Source organism: Mastomys coucha, unplaced genomic scaffold (assembly GCF_008632895.1).
Source record: "Mastomys coucha isolate ucsf_1 unplaced genomic scaffold, UCSF_Mcou_1 pScaffold21, whole genome shotgun sequence".
In the NCBI taxonomy this organism is placed as follows: Eukaryota; Metazoa; Chordata; class Mammalia; order Rodentia; family Muridae; genus Mastomys; species Mastomys coucha.
Genome location: NW_022196904.1, coordinates 97696702 through 97720327, shown reverse-complemented (window position 1 = coordinate 97720327; position 23626 = coordinate 97696702). Strand labels below are relative to the sequence as shown.

Genomic DNA, 23626 nt, shown 5'->3' with positions numbered 1-23626 from the left:
AGGATAGAAATACCCCAAACCCAGGCCAGGCAGCCTACTAGAGTAGTCTACAGACACTTTGAAAAGCAGACTCCTGGGCTCTCTGGTAGCAAGACTGGAAACATGCATTTTAAAAACTCTCCCAGTGGTTTTTCCATGGTGCAAACCATCCTTGGAGAGCCTGGTTGCTGAATAAGGTTCTGAGCCTATTCTGCTGGATTGTTAAGCTCCGAGGAAGGGCTCTTAGCCTTTGGAGACACCCCAGTCCCACAGGTAACACAAGCACCATTCAGGGATGTCTCAGCTAGTGATCTGAAACATGCCCCGAGAGCACCTTCACAGGCCCAGAGAGAAAGAGCCAGCTTCTGCCTCTTCCAGAGCCCAAGCCTTGGAGTCCCCCACTGCAAGGTCTCTCAGTCCATGCCCTTGTCCCATGTGGAGAGTGGGGGCCCTATGACCCCACTCACCCCAGACATACTTACGGAGTCATTTTATAAAGCTGGGTCCTCCTCTCAAACAGCGACCCTCCCCAGGCCCAGGGCCACAACCCGCCCACTGGTGTGGCCTGGGCAGACTCGGTCTCACCGACCCCTGTCTCCAGGACTCTCTTCAGCTTCACATTGGTGCTTGCGTCCCCCGGCCTGTTGTCAGGAAATACCATGAGTCGTCACCCTGTCCCCATCCAACCTCCCTGCCAAGTGAGAGCCAGTGGCAAACTCCTTGTGGTCCTGGGATATAAAGAATAGAAGAAGATAGGAAGAGACTGGAGGGGCAGGGTCTTCCCAGGGTCCCTAGAGTGATTTTTCTGAGCCCTGTCTGAGGTGCTGATGAGGGGACAGGAAGGAGACCACTTGGTCCTAAGCCCTCTTCCTAAGGAGGAAGGGAGCAAGAAAAGCATCGGGACCTGGAGCTTCCCCAGAGTACTAACTTGGAGCCTTGAATTTGGGGTCTTAAACATCTGGACTCCCTAGAAAGCAGAATTAAGATGAAATTGGCTTCCAGGCAATAGGATATGATCTGGGGCTAAAAGGACACAAGGCAAGTAACATGATCCCTTGTCCCTCAAGCTGATCTCCATCATCTTCCTCCCTCACAGAACCCCAGGGCAAGGATAGGGGTCCGCAACTCATTCTGATTTCTGAGATCACACCTGAGGATGGAAAGCCAGGTATTGGCTTCTCTGATCCACCATGGGAGTTTCTCCATCACCCTCCAACCCCACAACACAGGTCCTCACATACTGGGCAGGGCCCACCTGGTACCTATCTATCAGCAAGGTTTGAAGAAAGCTTTATGGGGCTGAAGGGGAAGCAGGACACCTTCTATGTAGTCCTCCCACCCATAGGCCAGGCCTGAAAACTCAGTTTTGGTTTCCTGTTCCAGGAACCTCTGCTGTGTTTGCAGAGACAAGGGGGTGGAGGTGTTAAAGCACAGGGAGTCAGATGGGCTGCTTCCGGCATTGTGCTGCAGTCTGCCCTGAGCACAGAAAAGGGGCCTCACTGTGCAGGGAATGGAGCATTCCATTGATATATACACTGTGGCCTACCAGCCAAGGTAAGAGACAAACTCCTCTACCCTAGACAGGGCGCAGATCTACAGAACAGGGGATATTACCATGACTGTATCATGCTGGAAATGGGCCTGGGGGTTCACGCTGCATCTGAAGCAAGGCTAGCTGGCTTTCTCATCTCCATCAGTATCTATGCTAAAAGGAATTCACACACCTGCACTATATGCCACAAAGTCTGGGGTTTTCTGGCCCTGTGGTTTTCAGCTGGAGTACACCCTTTCATAGGCAGGACAAAAGAAAACAATCGAACAGCTCTGCATGAAGCTGGGGGTGGGGCAGCAGTGGATGTTCTACATCTCCTTCCCCCACACCACACCTCCTTAGAGATTCCTCCCAAGGATCCAAGGGGCTCCAAATGTCACTTGAATATCATTGGTCCAATCCAACCTTATTTTCAGATGAAGAAGCTGAGACTCAGAGTAGGTAGAGATTGGCTGAAGGTCACACAGCAAGTTGGTTGCAGAGCTAGGACTGGCCTAACCATGGCAGCTTCCAGGCCCTGCTCTAAGGCAGCCATCAGCCTCCTCAGCTGCTCTGAACCCTAACCTTCTCCTCTTATCCATTCTCTGGTTCACTGGCATGGAGGGCCCTTACCATCCATGACACACCTCCCAGAAATGAGGTCCACGGGGGGGCGGGGAGGAGCTCCTGCAGCATTAGGCCTTGAAGCTTCTTCTGAGGCTCTTCTCATCCTGTGATCCGGCATGCCATGGCTCTCCCACCTACCCCCAGAGGATCTAGTCTACTACCTGCTCCAGAGACATTGGCTTTGAAAAAAGTCAGCTTAAACATATCACTTGTTGGTAAGGCTCCTCCCTCAGCCATGGATGCCCCCACCTCCACTTTGTGGCTGGTGAGGCTGTGGACCCATCCATCTCCCCGCTCTGTTGCTCTCTCCTCCAGACTGTCCCACTTCAGCTGTGCTCCAGCTTTCCAAATACCCAACACAGATCTCTGCGATGATCTCTCATCTCTCTCCAGACAGTGTTTCTCCAAGAGTGCCCTGAGAATTCCCTCTGTCTCCATCCCCTTGCCTATAATCCATGTTCTTGGGCACTACTCTGCCTGGACCCTGGAAAGAGGATTGATACATTTTTAATTCAGATCCCAAGGTGTTTTGCTCTTAATATAAAGAGCGCACACTGGCTCCATCAGGCCGGGGAGACTCCTATCACCCCGCCCCCACCGCATCAACTGGGTCTTCTGCCTGCATACAGTGACTTGGTATCTCCTGCTGGGCTATGAGCTCTCTGCAGGCACTGAGCCTGTCTTCTCCTATATGTAACTCCCACCTGGTGCCTGGCATAGAAATGGGACTTAGTTAAATGACTGGGATCCCCAGGTGAGCCCCTTCACTCATAACTAGGAGGTGGTCACAGCTGATTTAACGACAGGCCACAGCTTGTGGGAATCTGAAAAGTTGTTGTCCTTGCTGCTTGCCACTGGTACCTGTTCCCCAACCCCCTTCACACTGTCCCAGCTACATAAAGGAGGCATATTGAAGGTGAGGGTAATGACAGGCTACAGAACAGCTTCGAATAGTGACACTTAATATCCGGCTCTCCAGAAGGTGCTTACATGCATACATACAGAATAAGTTACATAATTTTGCTGACATAAATGATGGACAGTGGATAGTTTATAAATACAGATTAAATACCCAATTCTTAGGTCAGCAAGATGGCCCAGTTGGATAAGGGTACTTGCCAGCAAGCCTGATGACGTGTGTTCAGTTTCCAGAACTCCCATGATGGCAGAAGAGAACTGACTCCTGAAAGTTGTCCTCTAACCTCCAGATACATACTACACACACACACACACACACACACACAGAGAGAGAGAGAGAGAGAGAGAGAGAGAGAGAGAGAGAGAGAGAGAGAGAGACAGAGACAGAGAGACAGAGATAGAGAGACAGAGACACAGAGAGATGGCTATAAGGGGAAAACCCCTGATATTCTTTGCTGCTATCCCATATAGCTAGACAATTAATTGTCCCATAAATCAATGTGTGTGTTGATTCCACTCATTTTTACCTCACTGATCTGTGACTGAAATGATAAATGGATTTAGTTCTAACTCAAATGTTGCTTGATATTTTTACTTAGTTTAGCAAGCAAGAAGGAAGTGAACTGACAAATAGCACACATTGCCAGTGATGTGAGTGAGTGACTTCCCTGCTGGACTGGCTGACAGCTCCAGCACTCCAGAGGCATTCTCCAGTGCTCAGTGTCATTCACAGCGTGGCAACTACAAATGTGGCAGCACTGTAGAATTTAATCTGCACTGTGACATTCGTCCCCATCAACTTCTTCAGTCTAGATGTGCAATCAAAGGACACAGCCATTCTTTGTGGGACCTGCTGATTCCTTGCTCTGAAACCTCTCTTCTGGGCTGATCTACAACATCCTGAGACACAACGTCAGGAAGAGGTACTAAGCAACCCAGCCTAGCAGCACTGCTGGCCGTCACACAGCATGGCGGGCTTGGCCATCACACAGCATGGCAGGACAGCAGGCCATCACACAGCAGGGCGGGCTTGGCCCTGATGGCGCTCACACAAGGAGGAAGCTGAGTGAGTGTACTTGTTGGATTTTTAATTATAATTTCATTTTAAAGTTTATACAATTTCAAAGTCTTAGCAACATCTGGGTTTAATGGTCTTGCACTTTCCTTTATTGCATACAAAAGCTTTTAAAAATAAATAAAGATAAAAGTAAGGCTAGGTATAGTGGAATGCACCTTCAAAAATTCCAGCACTTGAGAGGCAGAGGCAGGTGTTTGTCTACATAGTGAGATCCAGGCCAGCCAGGACTACATAGTGAGACCCTGTCACAAAAGAAAACAAACAGGAATGCTTTCCTCTGCTGTGCAAATGAATCTTACTAGTCAATATGAACGGAAGTTAGAACAGTAACCCTGAAGAACTGACCCACATGGACAGTCCTCTCTACTCACTCTGTAACACCCAGGGTCTTACTACAGTGCACACTGTGTGCATGCATGGACTGTCACATGGAACTGTTAATATGGACAATTAATGTGTATAATTTTTAAAAAGTCAAACAGACCCTTCTGTGTCACCCAGGTAAGGCTCAGGGTCCTGCCTGACCTTTGAGAGGAAATCCATGTAAGATAGAAGGAGGCCATCATTTAAATCTTCCTCTCACATATGATCTCTCTCTCTCTCTCTCTCTCTCTCTAGTTTTCCTGTCCGTGCCTCAGCCCTCTTTCCCCAAACCCTACTACATTACAAGGCCTATAGTATGCATGTACTTTTGGTACATGTACACTTCGGATGCTCTCAAACTATATCATACACAATAGCATGTCATGCTTCATATACCCAGCAGAGAAAACTGACCTGCAGACAGTGGTCTTCCACATATTACCTCCATCATTCCAAGTCTTCCTAATACACTAAATTACATACTCCAAATAAACATGCCAAGTACCTAGAATTCACAAGCTTAACAAACACATATATCACCTATGAAATACTAGTTTTACGTTCCCAAATATTCTGCATGTGTGCCCCCAATGCTTTCCACTCCCAGCACATATAACACATACACACACACACACACACACACACACACACACATACACACACACATACACACACACACACTTACCACCTACTTGTATTTCTCCACATACATACATATCCCAGGCAGCCATGTAGGCCACCCTTACTCTGAATCCACACTTCAGGTCTTCCTATTCCAGGATGGGATTTCCCTCTGCCAGGCCTCTGAGACTACACTCTGTTTCAAGGAACAGTGAGCAGAAATTCTTACACCCAATGGTAGGCAAAGTGTGATACACTTCTATGGAGGTCAGGCCTTGGCCTAAGACACACGGTAACTACAAAGGACTTGGGATGGGATCAAGTAAGGATTCATGTGTAATCAAACACCATTCCTTGCTTCAGATCCAAACTCAGACGCACAGGTGGTGTCTGTAGCCCTCTTCTCCTCTTCAGCACTGTTTTCCTGGAGAAAGAAGTCATCTGCAACCTGAAGCTACAAGAAGGCCCGTGGTGGGTATGAATGCCTTGCTCAGGCTGCAGTCAATGCTGAGTTTAGCCCTCCTGTTCACTGAAGGCCTGGAATCCTGTAGGGAAGAGGCTGCTGGGGAGGGGAGGAGGGTTTGCTCTCACAAGCCTAGTGGATGTCCTTACTCCTCAGCTCACCATGTCCTTCTCTGTCCCAACCCTCTGTTCTACTTAAGGTCAGGCCCTACTAGGCCTCCGGGACCATCATCCTATTCTTTTGTCCTGTCTTTGCCTGCCCCAGTGCCAGGACCCCTCAGTGGAAATGAGTTCTGTAGTGGGAAGTCTCTCTCTGTTCTCATAGCCTAGTATCTGGCCTGGGTAGGGGTCTTTCCTGGGCCACTCCTCATCTAACAGAGGAGACAGTTTGCAGTAGATGCTGGCTGGGTCCTGAGCCAGCATATCTACTGAGCTGGTCAAAGACCACTCTAACAGTTACCTTCAACTAGGTTGTGATAGGCACAGGGGCACCTTCTCCACATCAATCCTTCCTGAAGTGCTGAAGGGTTCAGGCAACAACCCAGAATCACGCCTGAGGCCTTAGATGGTAATATTGAAACACAGACTTCCCTTTTCAAAGTCCATTCTATTCTTTGACTCCGAGACACACACACACACACACACACACACACACACACACACACACACACGGCAGGGCAGGCAGGGCAGGGCAGGGCAGGAGAGAGAGAGAGAGAGAGAAAGAGAGAGAGAGAGACAGACAGACAGATAGACAGACAGACAGACAGAGACTGAGAGACAGAGAGAGACAGAGAGACAGAGAGACAGAGAGACAGAGAAAGAAGTAGCCCCACCTTACCCCAGCCTGTTATCTATATACTCTACATCATGCTGCTCCAAAAACAAACACTTATTTCAGATTGCCATAGCAACAATAGCTTCCCTGAGTCTAGCCTAGCTTTGTTTTTTTTTTTTTTTTTTTGTAGACTTAAGCTCGCATCTGAGCCTAGGCTCCAGGCTTAGAATGGTCATAATTCACCTTAGGGCACAGAGCACGGCCCCAACACTTTGGCCTCAGGGAGGATGAGGCCACTCCTTAATCATGGAGCTCAGACACGAGGATTTTAGCTCAAGGATGCCCCTCTTCAGATTTCTAAATGGAACCACAATTATCAAGAAGATTCTTCTTGCCTATGGGGCTTCTCCTTCACCTTTGACAGCTTGTTTATAATATCAGAAAGCACGTCACACAAGCACCAAGGTTCTGCCGAATAACCCTGCCATTCCCTCAGCCAGATATGTGCAAGGTGTGCTTTCCAGTGGTTTTCATGCAGACATGTACACCCATGTTGGGGTAATATTTTTTGTACACTCTATAAAGTTATGTCTCTGTCCTTCCTCATCTGCTTAAAGCATTCTCCGATTGGCTTTAATAAAGAGCTGATGGCCTATAGCTGATAGACTTCCAGGCAGAGAGAGGGTCTCTGGGAGAGAAATTGAGAGGCCGGAGATTTGTCAGCTAGAGACAGAGGAAGTCAGACATATTAGGACTTAGTGAGAGGTAATGGGCCACATGGCAAACAAGGATTAGAATAAATGGATTAATTGAGTTATACACAATAACTAGGAAATAGCCTAAGAGCTAAGGCCCAAGTTTTCATAAATAAATATGTCTCTATGTCATGTCATTATTCGGGAGCTGGCATGACAGAGATGGTACAGTGGTACCCCATGTGTGTGCACAAAGGTATTAGACACTATATGCATATATGCAATGAACACACAAGGCAGAAATAGTTCTAGATATTATGCATGTATACATGCTGGCACAGCTGCTGAGGGACATAGATGAATGTGTACATATAGAATGCTAGATATTCACATGGGGACACATGCTTAAACAGGAAGGCACAAGGCTATAGATCAATATATGCATCCCAGCTTGTGAATTACAGGTGGGGTAATTTCTATAGCTACTCCCTGCTTCATGTGCATACACATAAACATGTACACACACACACACACACATACACACACTAGCCCTATATCTGCTCAGATCCATGGAAAGGCATGTGGAATGTCATCAATGAACTTAAAGCCACCAGAAAAGAATTTACAAGCACAGAAGTGACACAGAAGAGATGAAACATTTCTGAACATCTTCTAGGCTTTGAAACTGGCATCTCAATGAAATGAACTTTCTATAAATGTCTAAGTCTTTATGATGACTATGGCTGCCACCATAGTGATCATTATAGTATATGTATGTCTTGCAGTGTAAAAATCTGTTTTTTTCACAAAGAAAAATAGATAAATCTCTAAACGTAATGTGCTATCCAAGGAGTTAGGTCAGGCTAGGCTACACTGTGAGATCTTGGAGAAAGGGGCAGGGGGAAAAAGAGAACAGGTAGACAAAGACAGAGAGACAGACAGTCAGAGAGACAGACAGGCACACACACACACACACACAAACACGCGTGCGCGCGGCGCGCGTGTGTGCTCAAGTAGGGGAGCCCGAAGTAAACCAAGAACAGCATTATATTCACTAGACAAGACAAAGTATCTTAGATACAACTAAACAATGTCCTGTTAGGCCTAGACAATGCCACGATTTGTGAGGTATTTTCATGTAATTAGAAAGAAGATAAACCGATCACTATTTACATATTTAGTAAGTTTCTGAAAGCCATTAAAACTGACAAGCACTTCAGTGAAGTTGATAGCCATGGGATAGTTCTTCATAAATTATTGCTTTCTCCATATAGCAGAAACATCTAGTTAAAATAAAACAAGAAAGACTACATTCAAATGACCTTTAAGAAAAGAATAGCTATAAAACTTCACATGAAATGCCTTTGTCGTGTGTGAAAAATCTCAGCAGCTCCCTTGTCATCTGCATAAACAGCCTGGCTGCCAACAAGCGTCTCCTTCCTTCCCACCTGCCATTAGAACTTCATGGTTCTCGTAACAGCTGCAGTAGGGTTTCCTTACAAGCAATGGATTTATTGCAATGCTTACCTGGAGAGTAAGCTAATTTTCCAAGACAACCCAAGAACTTTTGTGAAAGTAGAAAATGAAGGCCCTGGCCATCAAACTGCACTGTGCACTGTCCACAGTCTTCATGCACAACACAAACTGTACTCCAAGGGTAAACTCCAACATGAGAATGACTGGCCACAACAATGTAGTGGAGAGACAGGCCGTGTACAGAGTATACACACACACACACACACACACACACAAATGTATATGTATACATATGTACATATATATACTAATATATAAATGACTCATGACATAGATGGTCTTTCAAACATACTCAAATAATTTGGGTATTTAGCAACTGATTTAGAGAACAATTTGCCACTACTGGGAAGAACAAAAGCCTGTCCCTACTTCCTATTACACACTGACACGAATAACAGGTGGGTTAAAACTTCATTTACAAAAGGAAACAAACAGGAAGGCAAAAGCATCAGAGGACGCTCTTTCCATCATCTTCAGGGAGCCGGAGATCCTGAAATTAGAAACACTGGATCCTGTTTCTAAATCCAGAGGCCATGTTTTATAAGAAAAAAAAAATCGATTTTTTTTACTAGGTTAAAAATCTAAAAATCCTGTCTTGTAGGCTGCAGACACTCCAACTGAGTATATGCAAATTTGATAGCTATGCTGTGAGAGAGCCATTTCCTGTATGAGAATATAAACACTGTCAAAGACCTCTAAAGACACTCATTCTTTGTGAACCATTAATTTTCTTTTTCTGAAGCCATTCTAAGAAAATAACCACTAAAGTATGAATATTTATGCACTGTTCATCACAGATTAAGGAATTTTGGAAATAACCAAAATAAGGGGATGCTTACATTCAATAAATCCACAAAACCATCACACCGCCATTAAAAATAAGATATGTTCAATAATACTCCTAGAGGATATATTACTTGAAAACTTTATATGGCAAAACCTTTTCACTAGAATGTATGTACATACAAACAAAAATTCATTCTTACAAACTCAGACTGCATATTTTTAGCCATAATATCCAAGATATTTTTTTCAAATAGCACTTAGCAGGAATTTAAACCTATTAAAAAGTTAACAGTTTCATCAGTAACAAAGAATAATAATGAACAAATAAGGTTACTCTAGATCCATTCTGCACTGCTGGCTCTCACCTCTCTCCCAGGGCTTCCCTGAGACAGTTCCCAGTAGGATGACGCTGACACTAGCTCTGAGATAGGAGTCCACCAGGGAAGGCTTCCATAAGCCCTTCAGTTTTCACATTGGCCTCTTATGGAGTAACTATGGAGTAATGTCTCATAAAACTGCCTTCCAATGAAAACATAAGCACTGTTGTTGTAACAAGGGGGAAGCACTAGGTAAGAGCAACAGCAAATGGCCCTTCCTTTTTGAGTTCTCCTAGATCCATACAACCTTCTTCTTAGGAGGTCAGACTTCACCAAAGGGAAAAACAGAATCAGGTTTTTTAAGCTGGGATGCTTTGGCTTCATGGTAACAGCCTTTGGACTTCCTCACACTTTCATGTCTTTGTAGTAAACTAAAGACTATAAGAACTGGCCACATCAGTTAATATATTTGTTAAGAAATACATCAATGAAATAATATTCAACTGTTATTCACCAGAGGACCATAAAGTAAGACCACCACAACTGTACACTTTACTCACTGACTGAGATGGCTTAAATGTAAAGACAGCATCAGCAGGAGCTTGTCCCCCGGACTCACACCCTGCAGAGAGGGCAGGAACATTCTGGGGGACTGTGGCTCTGCAACCCCACTCCTAGTACACATCCTGGGGACAATCATACGTGAGAACCAAGAGATACACACAAGAATGTCCACAGCGGCACCGCTAATAATCTCCAAACGCCCATTAGGAGAATGGATGTCTACACTGTGCCACAGTAGCCTGCCTGAATACTATATAAGGACAATAAATGAACTGCAGTAGAACTACATGCCTAACAGATAAATCTCACTATTAGCAAAATAAGCCAGTTTCAAAGTGAAGACAGAAAATCTTCCCATTTGCATGAATGTCAAACAGAGGGTGAAATTAATATTGTGCTAGAAGTCAGGATAACTATTGGATACAGTTTCCAGAAAAGATCTCATCAGGGGGTATATAGGGTGTCGGTGCTCTTCTTGTCAGTATAGGTGGTGTGAGCCTGATTGTGCACATCCACAAACATTCATCAGAAGTTGTGAAGCTTGTAATTTGTGCATGTTTATACACAGCATAAGTATTCCAATGATAAGACTAAAATGGAAATGAGTCACCATCAACAGGCTTTACCTCCAAGTGTTAGAAGTACAGGTAGTTTAAGTTTTTTATTTTATTTGTATGTATGTATTCCAGAGTGCAGAAATCAGGGTGTCAGACCCCTCTGGAGCTGGAATTGTAGGCAGCCGTGAGGCACCAGAAGTGGATTCTGGGAACTGAACTTGGGTCTTTTTTAAGAGCAGTATGTATGCATTCTTAACCACTGAACTCCATAGGTAGTTTTGTTTTATATTGTCTCAGATAATATACATTTACTAGGATGAACATGTGTTTTAAAATACTATTTTATTTATGTGTATGTATTTATATATACAATGTACATAAACACACATTCATATAAACTACACGAGGCCACCATGGTGCTAAAAGGTGTCATGAAGTTGGCCTGGGCAGCAATAAGTCACCACTTCTTTTCCCAATATGTATATATTGACTTTTTCCAAGACTTGGGCCAGTGATCCCCAAATCTACTTTGCTACTGAAAACACTAGGGTTTTACCTCAAATGTTTTTTTTTTTTGAGATTTATTTATTGTTATATGTAAGACCACTGTAGCTATCTTCCGACATACCAGAAGAGAGTGTCAGATCTCGTTACAGGTGGTTGTGAGCCACCATGTGGTTGCTGGGATTTGAACTCAGGACCTTCAGAAGAGCAGTCAGTGCTCTTCCCCGCTGAGCCATCTCACCAGACCCAACAGTAGGGTTTTAAAGCTCAGGGTTTTGGTTGTTCCCCACACCAATCCTCCAGTGACTGATATACCACAGAGTCTGAACTATAAAAGACCTAGCTTTCCCTACTGGACAAGGGATGAGGAAACCGGCCTGGGGTTTTCCTTGGGTGAAGCTGTGAAAAGGAGACTCTGGTCTAGGGTTTGCTTCAGAGAGCATGGAGATGGTAGGATGCAAGGAACTTAAGGCCAAACAGAGAAGTCAGCAGACCTGGGCTCAGGTCTCGCTTCATGCTCAGATCTGACTTCAAGGTTTAAATCTCTGAGCCTTAGCTTCAGCACAGAAATCCACAGGGGTCTAACACCTATTTCACAATGTCATAAATATTAAGGAGGATAATCTATCTAAGACACCTGAGCTGACAGCCTAGGGACATCCAGGCCACTGAGAGCAACTGGCCTTGGTTCTCCTCCTTTCCAAAGGACACTTGTGCTGAGTGTCTACTCGGTGCATGGTCCTCTACTGAAAGTACAGAGTGAAGCAAGACATCACCCTGGCCTCAGAGAGGCCACAGCCTAGTAGTAGACCCAGGCAAACCCATGGTAACAGTCTACGTACTAAGAACTACAAAGGAGTTTAGGACTGTGCTTAGAATACCCAGAAGGATGAGGCATGCCAGGAGGAAGTGGTATAGAGCCTCTTGTCTCCACAGTGCTGAACCGTATGCCAACCACATGACTGGAGGCTTAGAGCTCTCAGTCTCACATCCAGATCTAGGGAGAGGAAAGGAGCTAGAGCTCAGCTACCAATCTCAAAGGCCTAATTAATCAGCCATGTAACAGAACCTCCACAAAACCCCAAACAATAGGGTGAACATCTGAGAGGGAGGTGAGCTAGAGAAGGCACAGAGGTCATCTCCACTCCTTGTCCTGTGTGTCTCTTTTAATGTCTGTTCCCAAGTTTTGACTTTTATAATAAACTGGTAATAGTCAAAAAAGCAGCTTTCCTGGGTTCCACCATGCATCCTGACAAATAACTAGAGTATCCTGGGAGTGCCCAAATTACAGCTGCTTGGCTAGCAGAAGAGCTAGGCATCTGGAAACTCATTAGCCGGTGAGATAGAAGTGGCATTGTGGAACTGAGGTCTTAACCTGTGGGGAGCAAACTGCCTCCAGGTAACAGCAGAACTGAACTGTAAGACATCTGGTTGGCATCCAGAGAGTTGTCAAAGTGGCTGCTGTAGGCAAACAAACAAATTAGAAAAAATTCTAACCAAGAAACAAGCAAAAACAAACTAAAAACAAACCAAAACCATAGGCATTTGATGCTAGTGTTGAGGGTCAACACAACAAAATAGAAACACACTGGTGAGACAGGTGGCAAGGCCAGGGAAGATGATAACATCGTTTCTGCAATTTACTCCATGTAAGCAAAGTAAGGGAAACTGCACACACGACAGGAGGAATGGCAGCTACCCTCAGTACCTAAAACGTGCTGCTGGTATTGACAGTCCAAAGAAAGAGTACTGAATTCAAAGCCACAGACAGCCATACTCCAAAGTAAGGCCAGCCGTACTGCTCACACCTTCAATTCCATTTCTAGAGAGGCAGGGACAGGAAGATCTCAGGTTTGAAGCCAGACTGATCTTCATGGACACCTTTTCTCAAAAAAAAAAAAAAAAAAAAAAAAAAAAAAAAGTATGTATGTGAAAATAAAACAGGAGAAAAAGCCACAGTGTCAATGAAAATCATTAAAAAATGACTAGCAAGTTGAATCTAGTAGCATCAAGATTTTTTACATCTTAACTAACTGGAAGTTATTGCTTATATGTGAAATTGACTTATCTTGTAAATAACAATTATCAGAAAATACAGTATAAATGCAATGAAGAGTAAAGCCTATATTATCACTTCAGGAAATACAAAACAAAAGCACTCCACCAAATATAATACCTTTTCATGATAAAAGGCCACTCAACAAATTAGGAACAGAAAGGACATTCCTTCTAATTTATAAGGAGACTATATGAAAAAAACCTACTTCTAACAAAACACTAAAGGTGAAAAAACAAATCTTCCCCAGAGATTAAGACAAATGTGCCTATCCAGTTGAGGTCCTACCCTCCAGTTAGGAAATAGGTGAAAGAGAAGGCGCCCAGACTAGACAGGAAGACGGAGAGCTGTCTTTTACTGTTAAATGACATGGTACTGTTTTAAGAAAATTGATTGTGTCCTCTAAAATACTCTAGAATTAATAAACAGATACAGAAAAATTTCAGGACACAAGATCAACATAGAAAATCGGTTTTATTCTTATACACATTCAATAAACAACCTAAAATGAAGCAATGCAATTTATCAGCATCAAAAAATAGAATACCGAGGAATAATTTTTAAAAAGAAGTTCAATGGTATACATTGAGTACTGCAAACTTGGGCTGGGGAAATGGCTTAGTATGTAACAGAGTTTGCTGTACAAGCTTGAGGTCCTGAGTTCAAATCCCCAGCACCAACATAAAAGGCTAGGTAAGGCCATGCACATACCTGTAACCCCAGGACTGTGAAAGATGGGGACATGAGGGCTCACTGGGGCCTGCTAACTGCTATCCTGGCTGCAGGTTCAGTGAGAGAGACTGTCTCCAAATGATAAAGTAGAAAACAATATAGAAGGATACCCAACATCCTCCTCTGGGTGTGTGCAGCTGCTCACACATGAGTGTATATACCACATATAAACACACACATGCACAACACACACACATTTTTTAAAAAAGAGAAAACTCTAATCTTCTGGAGAGAAATTAAGCCTCAGACATATATAGAAAGAAAGTCATCCTGTATTTAGGGATCAGATGACTAAAAAATATCAGGGTGGCAATAGTGCCTAAATTAATCTACACACTCGGCACAGTAACCCTTATCAGAATACCAGCTGGCTCCTTTGCGCAGTGTCACATATGTAACCCCAAACATATACATGCATATACAACAAAATAACTAAAGTAAATTTGAAGAAAAAATTAAAAACTGAATACCAGATAAGTGTGGTGCCGCACACCTTTAATCCTGGCACTAAGGAGCCAGAGGCTGGTGGGTTTCTGTGAGTTCCAAGCCAATATGGTCCTCCTAGCAAGTTCCAAGGCAGCCAAGGCATATAGTGAGGCTCCTTCTCAAAACAAATCAAAAACTGATACCAGAGAAAGCAAAGGAACCAAAACCAGGCTAGATTTAGCAAGACAGCTCAACAGATAAAGGTGCTTGCCATACAAACCTAGAGACCTGAGTTTGAATCCTAGAACTCACATAGAGATGGAAGGAGTAAACCAATTCCACAAAATTGTCCTCTGGACATGGCATGAACAGGTAACCTCTACACACACCACACACACACACACACACACACACACACACACACACCAATAATAAATTAAGAAAAAAATTAAAGAACAGGCAGACAAATGTAGTACTAATAGCAAAAAGGCAGGTTGGAATTCAATGATATAAATAACACAATAAACGTAAATGGTCTAAACAACCCAATTAACAATCATATTTATTAGGCTGGATAAAGATGGCACAGCTATCTGATCCCTAAAAGAAAGGCACTTCCCACCAGGCGGTGGCGGCACGCGCCTTTAATCCCAGCACTTGGGAGGCAGAGGCAGGCGGATTTCTGAGTTAGAGGCTAGCCTGGTCTACTGAGTGAGTTCCAGGACAGCCAGGGATATACAGAGAAGCCCTGTCTCGGAAAAACCAAAAAAGGAAAGAAAAAAGAGAGAAAAAAAAAAGAAAGGCACTTCCAGTATAAAATTGGTGAGATTAAAACTAGAAAGCATGGATAAAGAAGCCAGGTACAAACTAATGAAGACTAAGCTGGAGTGATTATAATACACTAAGTAGACTTTAAAGCAGCACACTCTGGAAGCAACAAGGACGTCCACACTGATACAAGTGAACTTGTTGAGTGCTCACAACAATCCCAAATGTTTATTGTCCTTAGAAGGAAACATCAACACACAGGAAGCAAGAAGTGATCCACCAGAAAATGCAAAGGAAAGGAAAGGTTCTTGGGTATGGTGGAGTTCTCAGCCTGCAAATGAAGTAGTAATTGTTTTCACTAACAAGATCACTAAAAACAAGGGGAAGGGAGAAAAGAAACCAAGACAGAAAGAAGAGATGAAGCAATAATCAGAAAGGCAGACAGTAAACAAGGAGCATGCAGGGTCACAGACAGCAGAGGAAAGGGGTCCACAGAGGTGGGATGAGCCGGCTTGGGTATGCCCACGGTTGCCAGGAGGCAGACAGGAAGTAGGCATTACCAGCATCAGAAGCATAGATGGAGGAGTGGGGGCAGAAGACCGGCTGGAGTTGATTGAAGGCTCAGTAGTACGGTGAGGTAACGGAGCCAACAGGCCCTGACTCTGACTTCAACAGAGGAAAAGAGCAATGCGACCTTATAAAACTGAGTTCACGGGAACTCTCTTTTAACTGGATTCTGAAGGAAGGTGCCAGGGAAATGGAATGTGAACATGCACTGAGAGTGTGGGTAGCAAATGAAACAGGGTACTTGGGGTGCTAGGAGACATGGAAAGGGTTATCAGATCTCTGGTAGTGAGGTTAACAGGAAGAGTGTCAAGTGTGTCACACTATTCTTCAGTGTGTCAAGGACTAGAAGCATTGACTGCCACAGATGCGGAGAAGGATGCTGGAGGTCCAGGGCAGAGAAGAGAAGTTGCATTCTTCCCTCTGCAAAATCAGCGTCTACTGGCAGCTGAGGATGAGGAAGGAAGTGTAGCACATGAAAGCACTGTTCTGTGAGAGCTTTGAAACAGCTGTGGGGGACAGGAGCGCTGCTGGGCACTACTGGAAATTCAGAGAAAGCTGTGGGTTCCTGGGAACTAGGACTACAAAAGGCAATTGCCCTTCAAGGATGGTGAGTTGCTGTAACAGTAAGCTAGAATATCCACACAGAAGAGGAATAAGAGTTGACTCTGAGCGAACACTAAAACTAGGAATTCGGGGAGCTGGGGGGATGCTCCGTGGTTAGAGCTGACTGCTCTTCCTGAGGATCTGGGTTCAGTTCCCAATACACACACATGGCAGCTCACAGCCATTTGTTGACTCCAGCTCCAGAGGATCTGAGGCCCTCTTCAGGCCTCCATGGGCACCAGGCATACGAGTGGTACACAGACAGGCAAGCGTGTCAAACACCCATACACATAACAACAACAACAACAAAGAAGTTTGGAGGCTGAAGGTTCCTAAGAACTGACTCAGCTTCAGTGAGGAAGAAAGCAAGCATGGGAGTGCGAAGAGACTAAGGTTTCAGAGATACATAAAGAAGAGGGTATGGCACTGGGAAGGGGCTGTAGCAGGGTTTGAGAGAAGGTGAAAGTGAGGGTGGAAATGATCAAAACGCATTGTATACATATATCAAACTCTCAACTAACAGATAAATAAAATAAAATTAATGAGTTATTTACTTTATGCATATGAATATTCTGCATGTATGTATATGTATCACATGCATGTCTCCAGAGGACAGAAGAGGGCGCTGGATCCTCTGGAATGGAGTTACAGATGGCTATAAGTCCCCCATGTGCCAGGAATGAAACTTGGGTCCTTTGCATATTTTTCCATGCCTTGACTTTTTAACTTCAGTGACTAAATATCTGAAATTGTTTTCTTTTAGGTAGTATATTATGCTATTTTGAGCCAATCTAGTAAATCTGGCCATTAAGTGGGGGTGTTTAGACCATTTACATTTATCGTTGTTATTAATATCACTGAGTTCCATCTACCCTATTATTAATAGTCCATTGTGTTCTCTTAAAATCATTATCATCATTGTGTGTAGATCTTATATACTTTCATCAATTGATACTGAGATGCCAGTATAAGCAAATGAAATGGACATGATGTTCAAGGAGTTAAAGATAAAAAATATCTCAAAGGTCATGATATAAATGCACTATGATCATGGTCTTAGAAACTTCTAGTACAGTGGTAAGACCTAAAATGGAACACTATACATCAAGAACCAAACTGTTACTGCTTTCCTATACCACTAACTGGCTCTAGGGATGCCTGACCTGTGATCTACAGGTTGCTTGAGGTCCAGGATAGCTAGTGCTGTCACAATGTCATACAAGATACACATAGGTATGCTCTTTCAATCTATAGTCCATGGGTTAAATGCCCTTGGGTTTAGTGTGCGTTCAGCTCAAAACAATTCTTCATTGTCTAGGGTTGCCCAGAGAAGCCTAAAGATTTGATGCCCTTTGCTGACTGTCCCTAACCTATAAATATGTGCTCCTATAACACAGTCCCTGCTCCTGAGGCTGCCTAGCTCCTTAGCTCCCTGACTATGGACATACATGTTCGTTCATGTAGGACTGGTCATTACTGGTGAAATATGGGTACCTCTTGAATTATGAAGTTTAGCCTGACCTTAAGGGATATTGAAAGAGCCAGAGTGGTTCTCTAAGCCCTGAATAAAATAGAGATGTACAAAATTCCAGAAACCAGCTAGTCTAGAAAAATTTTATGTCCAAGAATCCTTGATAGTCCAGACACCAGCTATAGACATAAGCTAAGGCAGGATTGCAACCCCAAGGCCAATGTCACTCCCAGTAACACCCATGTCTCTCACACAGTAAGTCTTGTTCCCTCATCTTCAGTGCCTAGAAGGAGCCCTAGATTGATAGCCTGTGTTCCAGTTCTGACTCTCCCACGAACTTGCAGTGTGACCTTGCCCCAAAGCCCCAGTTTTTCTTGTTAAATAAGGGGTTGGATATAGGATCCCAAAGACACCGGCAGGTTTATGATCTATGGTGTGTTGGATGCAGGAAGAAGACTCATCAGCTTCTGTCACTCAAAATACAGGAGCTGCAGAAAGCAAACAAGTCGAGTTCTGCAGCTGCATCAGTCATCATAGCAGAGCCATCTCCTTGGGGTACACTGTTGCACCCTTGCCTGCCTCTCCTCCCCAAGAGCCTATAGGCCAGACTCAAGGGACATCATTCTCCTCATGAGATTTTTCTCAAGGCTACAGTTAACCTGCTCTGAGGCTGTGTAGATGGGAGGTCTCTGCAACAGAGCCATACCTGAGACCCCAGGTTCTGTACAGAATGTCTCTTTTAGGGCATTATCACCTCGCAGTCCATCAATGTTCTATGACCAACATCCACAGGAGGCAAAAGAGAGCCTCAGATGCCCCTATTTCTCTAACTTTTTTTTCCTTGGAAAAGCAGGCAGATTCCCCAGGTACATGGTACACCTAGAAGGCCCTCCTCAGCTGGGGAGCAGATCCTATCCTTTTGCTTAGTTTATACAGACAGATCTCAGCCTCCTCCTTTGTAGGTAGTTATTTCTGGCCACCCCTCTGGCTAAGAAATGAATCCTAGGAATCCCAACACCAGTAAGCTACAAATGATGCACTGATCAGGAGTCATGGACAAGACTCATCTCTTGTCTGCAAAAGATAGGTGTAAAGAGGCCAGCCTGGGCTAGGGGACTACATATATGAACAATGAAGAATGGGCGCTTTAGCATCATGATCCAGTCAGTAGTAGTCCTAGGCTACAATGCCAATGATAACTCATCCCTGGAGAGGTCTAGCTGAGAGCCTCAGGGAATGCTGGTAAACAGCTAGGCCTCTGGGTCTTTCACTAGTGCTACCTGGATGAACAGGGGGGCAAAAAGACCACAGAAGATCTGACAGGAGCAAATCAAGCTCACAATAGCCAAAGTAATATAGATTTTACCTAGTGGCCACACCTTTCCCTAAACTCCACCTTACCTATACACACACCACAGCATGACCAACCACCCACACCTTCCCACCTCCCCACACAGTCTCTCCTGTGGATGGCCTTCTCCAGAGCCAGCTCTCCCTCTTCCCCAGTCAGCTCACCCAGCGATTTCCCTTCCTTCCTTCCAGTACTTCCTCCGGGATGTTCTCCTGAGAAGGAAAAGAACAGGTGACTCTCCACACCCTTGCTGGCTCATCGAATTATTCCTAATTGTTGCCTGGCCACACTGTGGTCACTCAAGGGCTCCTTTAGTGTCCTGGTTTTAGTACCCTGAGGAAGTAGATTGATAGATCTAGTGGAGGTGATTTTTACAGGGTTGCTCTGTGAGCAGTGACTGGCTGTGGCAGTGAAGCTGGGTTAGGGTGATGAAGAACAGGCAGATGCTGGATAGAGGAGCCCACCAGGAGAGACAGAAGGCACAATATGGAGTGACGGAGGTTTAGGCCTGGGGCAGAGGTCCTCATTTGAGGGGTGGAGGATCCCTGAGGTACTGGGCACATCCTACAGTATGGACCTCCTTGATCACATGTTTAGAGACTATTGGGTTTTGTGGTAAGAGGCTGGGGGACCCCATGTGTTAAGGGAGAAGCATCGAGGGAGAAGAGGAGAACTCAAAACAGGAGTGAGAGGGGATGGGGGCAGTGATTAGAATGTAAAAGAAAAGGAGTGAGGCCAGTGAGTGATGGGTGAAGCTGACAGCGGGTGGAGCTCTCACAAGGGCAGGTCCTTGGGCCAAATGCAGGGTTTTCAGGTGCTTACCTATCTCTTCGGTGGCCCCGTTTCAGGGGCCCAGGTCTCCTGTTCTGCTTCGAATGCCGAGATCCCATGGGCTGGGGAGTGCCTCCTGGGAACAAAATTCTTGTCTGGGTGAAGGAGTGCAAACCCAGAGAGAAAAAAAAGATGTCCCATGATGGCCAGAGAATGGAGTGAGTTTGGGGGATGGTCCTGGCATCAGACAATTGTGTCTCCCTTCATCACCAAGGCCACAACAGTAAAGCTAACAACTACCAACACTGGTTAATGGGGACACAGAAACCCTTCTGTCTCGAGTCCCTTCTAAGCTCTTCAAGATCAGACTAGATTTTCAAGGTCTCAGGGCTATGTCACATAGGGATAGCCAACTGCTGGTTTCCATGGCAACAGAGAAACCATGTGTCCCTGTGTCTGTAGGTTATTATGGCAAACCAGGCTGTACCAAGTGCACTGAAGTAAGAAACCGCATTTGGAAGGTTCACAGGCAGATGGCTCAGGCCCTGCAGCCCTCTCTGTGGGTAGCTTGTGCCAGAGGGCAGTCTCTGGGGTGGGAGTAGACACAGCATGCCTTTCAGAAGCCACTGAGAACCAGATTCTCTAGTCAGAGTCTTCAGTCTCTTGTCTCCTCACTCCACTGGAAGTACTCACAGCAGACCCCATGTCCTCACATGGCTTCATGTTCATTAACCCCCTACACTGAGAACACCTGAGCCTGAAGGCTGCACAGTCTCTCTCAATCTCTAAACCCCTTTCTCTGCCTGCTTTCCAGGCCTAACAATGGGATGCTGCACAGCACTTCCCACTGGAGGGTCTCCTTATTGGTCTCCTATGTGCCCACCCATTCAGCCAGGCCACCATGGCACCATCTTGGTTGGCTTCCTGCTTTGTCCTATCCACCTTCGTCTACCATGACACATTCTGATATTATCTACTGAGTATCTCTGAATTCCACCCACCTCTCCCCCAAACCATGTCTGGATTAGGGTCTCTTCTCTGGCTGATTGGCATCAGGATAATGCCAGCTGCCCATTTGCTCCTCTTAACTCCATCCTCCAGCGGCACCTGGGAAAGGTGCACAATGCTGATCTATCTCTTCAGGTACCCTCTGTGTCCAACACACCCACTGCCTCAGGACAGACTGTACTGTCCAACATCTCAGATGCTCCTGGCTACTCTCCAGCCCCATCCCAGGGATACTGCCTCCTGCCTTTCCCTTACCCAATTGCTTCCCTAACTCCCAACTCACTTCTTTCTCCCTTATTCTTCCCCGACCCACCTTGTAAATACCACATCCTGAATTTCTGCAAGAGTTAGGAACAATAACTAAGAATTTCTAATAAACATGTCTGAAACCTATATTTGGGGGCTAACTTCACATTTAGTGTGAAAAGGTGATTTCCCCCCCAGATATGAAGCCAGATGTTGCTCATTCCATGCCACTGAGACTCCAGAGATTCAGGTCTACAGTCTCAAAGCAGAGAGATGAAGTCTTAGAGAAATATGGCCAGGGGAGGGATGCAGACAGTGAGATCCACTCTATTAGCTCTCACTCACTCCAGAACACAAAAGCATCACAGACCATCTCACCAACCCCAGGTATCACAGACAGAATGTGAGGCTCAAAAAGTGAGGAAAGGCCAGAGGCAGCCTCCGGGTACCGCACTGTGTATGGGCACTTTGCAGATAGGGAGTGTGAATGGTACAAATCAGCTCCCTAAGGCACCTGCCAAGGCTATGGGTTTTCCCTATCCACCTTCCTCTACCACTCAGCACACAGTACTTGTACCGGAAAGGGGAGATTGCATCTCTTGTAACCTTCCTCCGAGTCCAGATGTTTTCTGTCCTGTCTCAGCATAACAGAAACTTCTAGTTAGAATCAACAAGCTCTCAGAACTAAGCTCAGACCAGCACTTTCTCAAATTTTCCCTGGTCCCTTCCACAGTCCACAGGGTTAAGCCAGGAGAAGTAGGCCACACAGAAAGGGTGAACTTATCAACTGAAGCCAGTTTCCTGGAGAGGTGCTCATCCTTCTCACCTTGAGGCTGCTCTGGAGGTTCAGCTGCTGCTGAGGCTTCTGCCCATGACACCCTGGGGAGGATTAGGGAAGGATGGTCAAAAGGAATCTTGGGGCTAGCTACCTGTACACCTCCAGGATCACACCTCCCAGAGGCTAGGTAAACTGCAGATCTCCCAGGATCACACCTCCCAGGGTCACACCTCCCAGGCACAGGGGATTCCCTTGACCTTGAGGTAATGGAAGGTGATTCTAACACCTCACACTTGCATAACTCACTATCTAGGTCTGTACTCTGCAAAGTCTTCGAGCCCAGGAAAGACCTTTGGTTCTGGTTCTGTCTTCCAGGGTCCCACAGAACTTAAGTCTTTGAGCTGTCACAGTATTCTGCATTTTCTTTCTTTCGTGGGGAGCACAACCTTCTACAGTGGGCACTAGTAATACTTCACAGACAAACTGAGGCTTAAAAACTCACTCAGTATGTGGCAGAGTGGGCAGGCAGAACATGATGTTCTGCTCCTACATGAAAGGGACAAGATGACCTTCTACCACCAAGAGGGGTGATGAGCCAGCTCTGTAGTACAGAGGGTACTCAAGGCAGATCATGGAATATGAGGCAAGAGACATAGAGGCTTCTCCACATGTCACCTGAGACTGTTGCTCACCTGCCCTCACCAAGACAGGCATCCTGACATTGAATGGCCAATTGATCCAGGCCCCATAACAAGGCAAGTCTTAGCATCTTGGCAACACATTGACACTGATCTTTCAGAAATGCTGTTCAGTCCTTAGATGAATTTAGTACACTCTGGTGATGGCAGAGAGGGGGTGCTCTCTAGTAACAGGGGTTCCTCTTTGACAGAGTCTCTTTGCCACAATGGGAACCCTTCAACAAACAAGACCTACCCTCTGCAGAAGGCTGCTTAGCGTGTATCCACGTGTGTTCCGGTGGTTCACCTCTCTGTCACAACGAGATCCTCACTGTCCTCTGTCAGCCACATGCTGTCCTCTCCCTGGGAGGAATTCAGGCAAGTGTAATTTTCTCTACTTCTGCACACACACACACAGGGACACTTTTGTTGCCCTTTAGATCCCCATGCCAGGATGCTATATGCCTGCCTGTACTGCCCTGGCTGGATATGCTTATAGGAAAAGCAAAAGACCAGCATGGTCTGTCTTCTAATTACCACAGCAACCTACAGACCTTCTTTGAGGTGTCCCGAGGCTGAAGCAGGTCTAGATGGACAGATGGAGGATGGGCATACAAGGAAAGTTATAGGGGCGGGGCGGGAGGGTTTCCCTGGATCCTTGCTATCCAGGGCCCCCCACTCTGAAGAGAAGTTGAACCACTCACTCTACTCAGGGTAGTAGATGTGAGCATTGAGGAAGCAGGGGGAAGTTCCCAGAGGGGTGTGAGGTTGGCAAGGCCAGGGCCATGCAGAATTTAAAGACATGCTAAAAAACTCGCTCTACAAAGAAATGTACCACTTAAATAGAAAAAGAAAAAAA

At 45.3% G+C, this 23626-nt stretch overlaps 2 long non-coding RNA genes across 2 annotated transcripts in view; one reads left to right on the top strand and one right to left on the bottom strand.

Moving 5' to 3' along the window:
• The first annotated feature begins 1459 nt into the window (after positions 1-1459).
• On the top strand, positions 1460-23173 carry LOC116102767. The gene is made up of 3 exons (XR_004123270.1): positions 1460-1533; positions 3655-4121; positions 22980-23173. It is a non-coding gene; the product is annotated as an uncharacterized LOC116102767 (long non-coding RNA).
• The window catches only part of LOC116102766, a 19933-nt gene continuing 15768 nt past the window's right edge, over positions 19462-23626 (bottom strand). Inside the window, exons 2-5 of the long non-coding RNA XR_004123269.1 lie at positions 23024-23130; positions 22139-22191; positions 20110-20194; positions 19462-19499 (exon numbers count right to left, since the gene is read on the bottom strand). This is a non-coding gene — a long non-coding RNA (uncharacterized LOC116102766). The remainder of the gene's footprint in view (positions 19500-20109; positions 20195-22138; positions 22192-23023; positions 23131-23626) is intronic.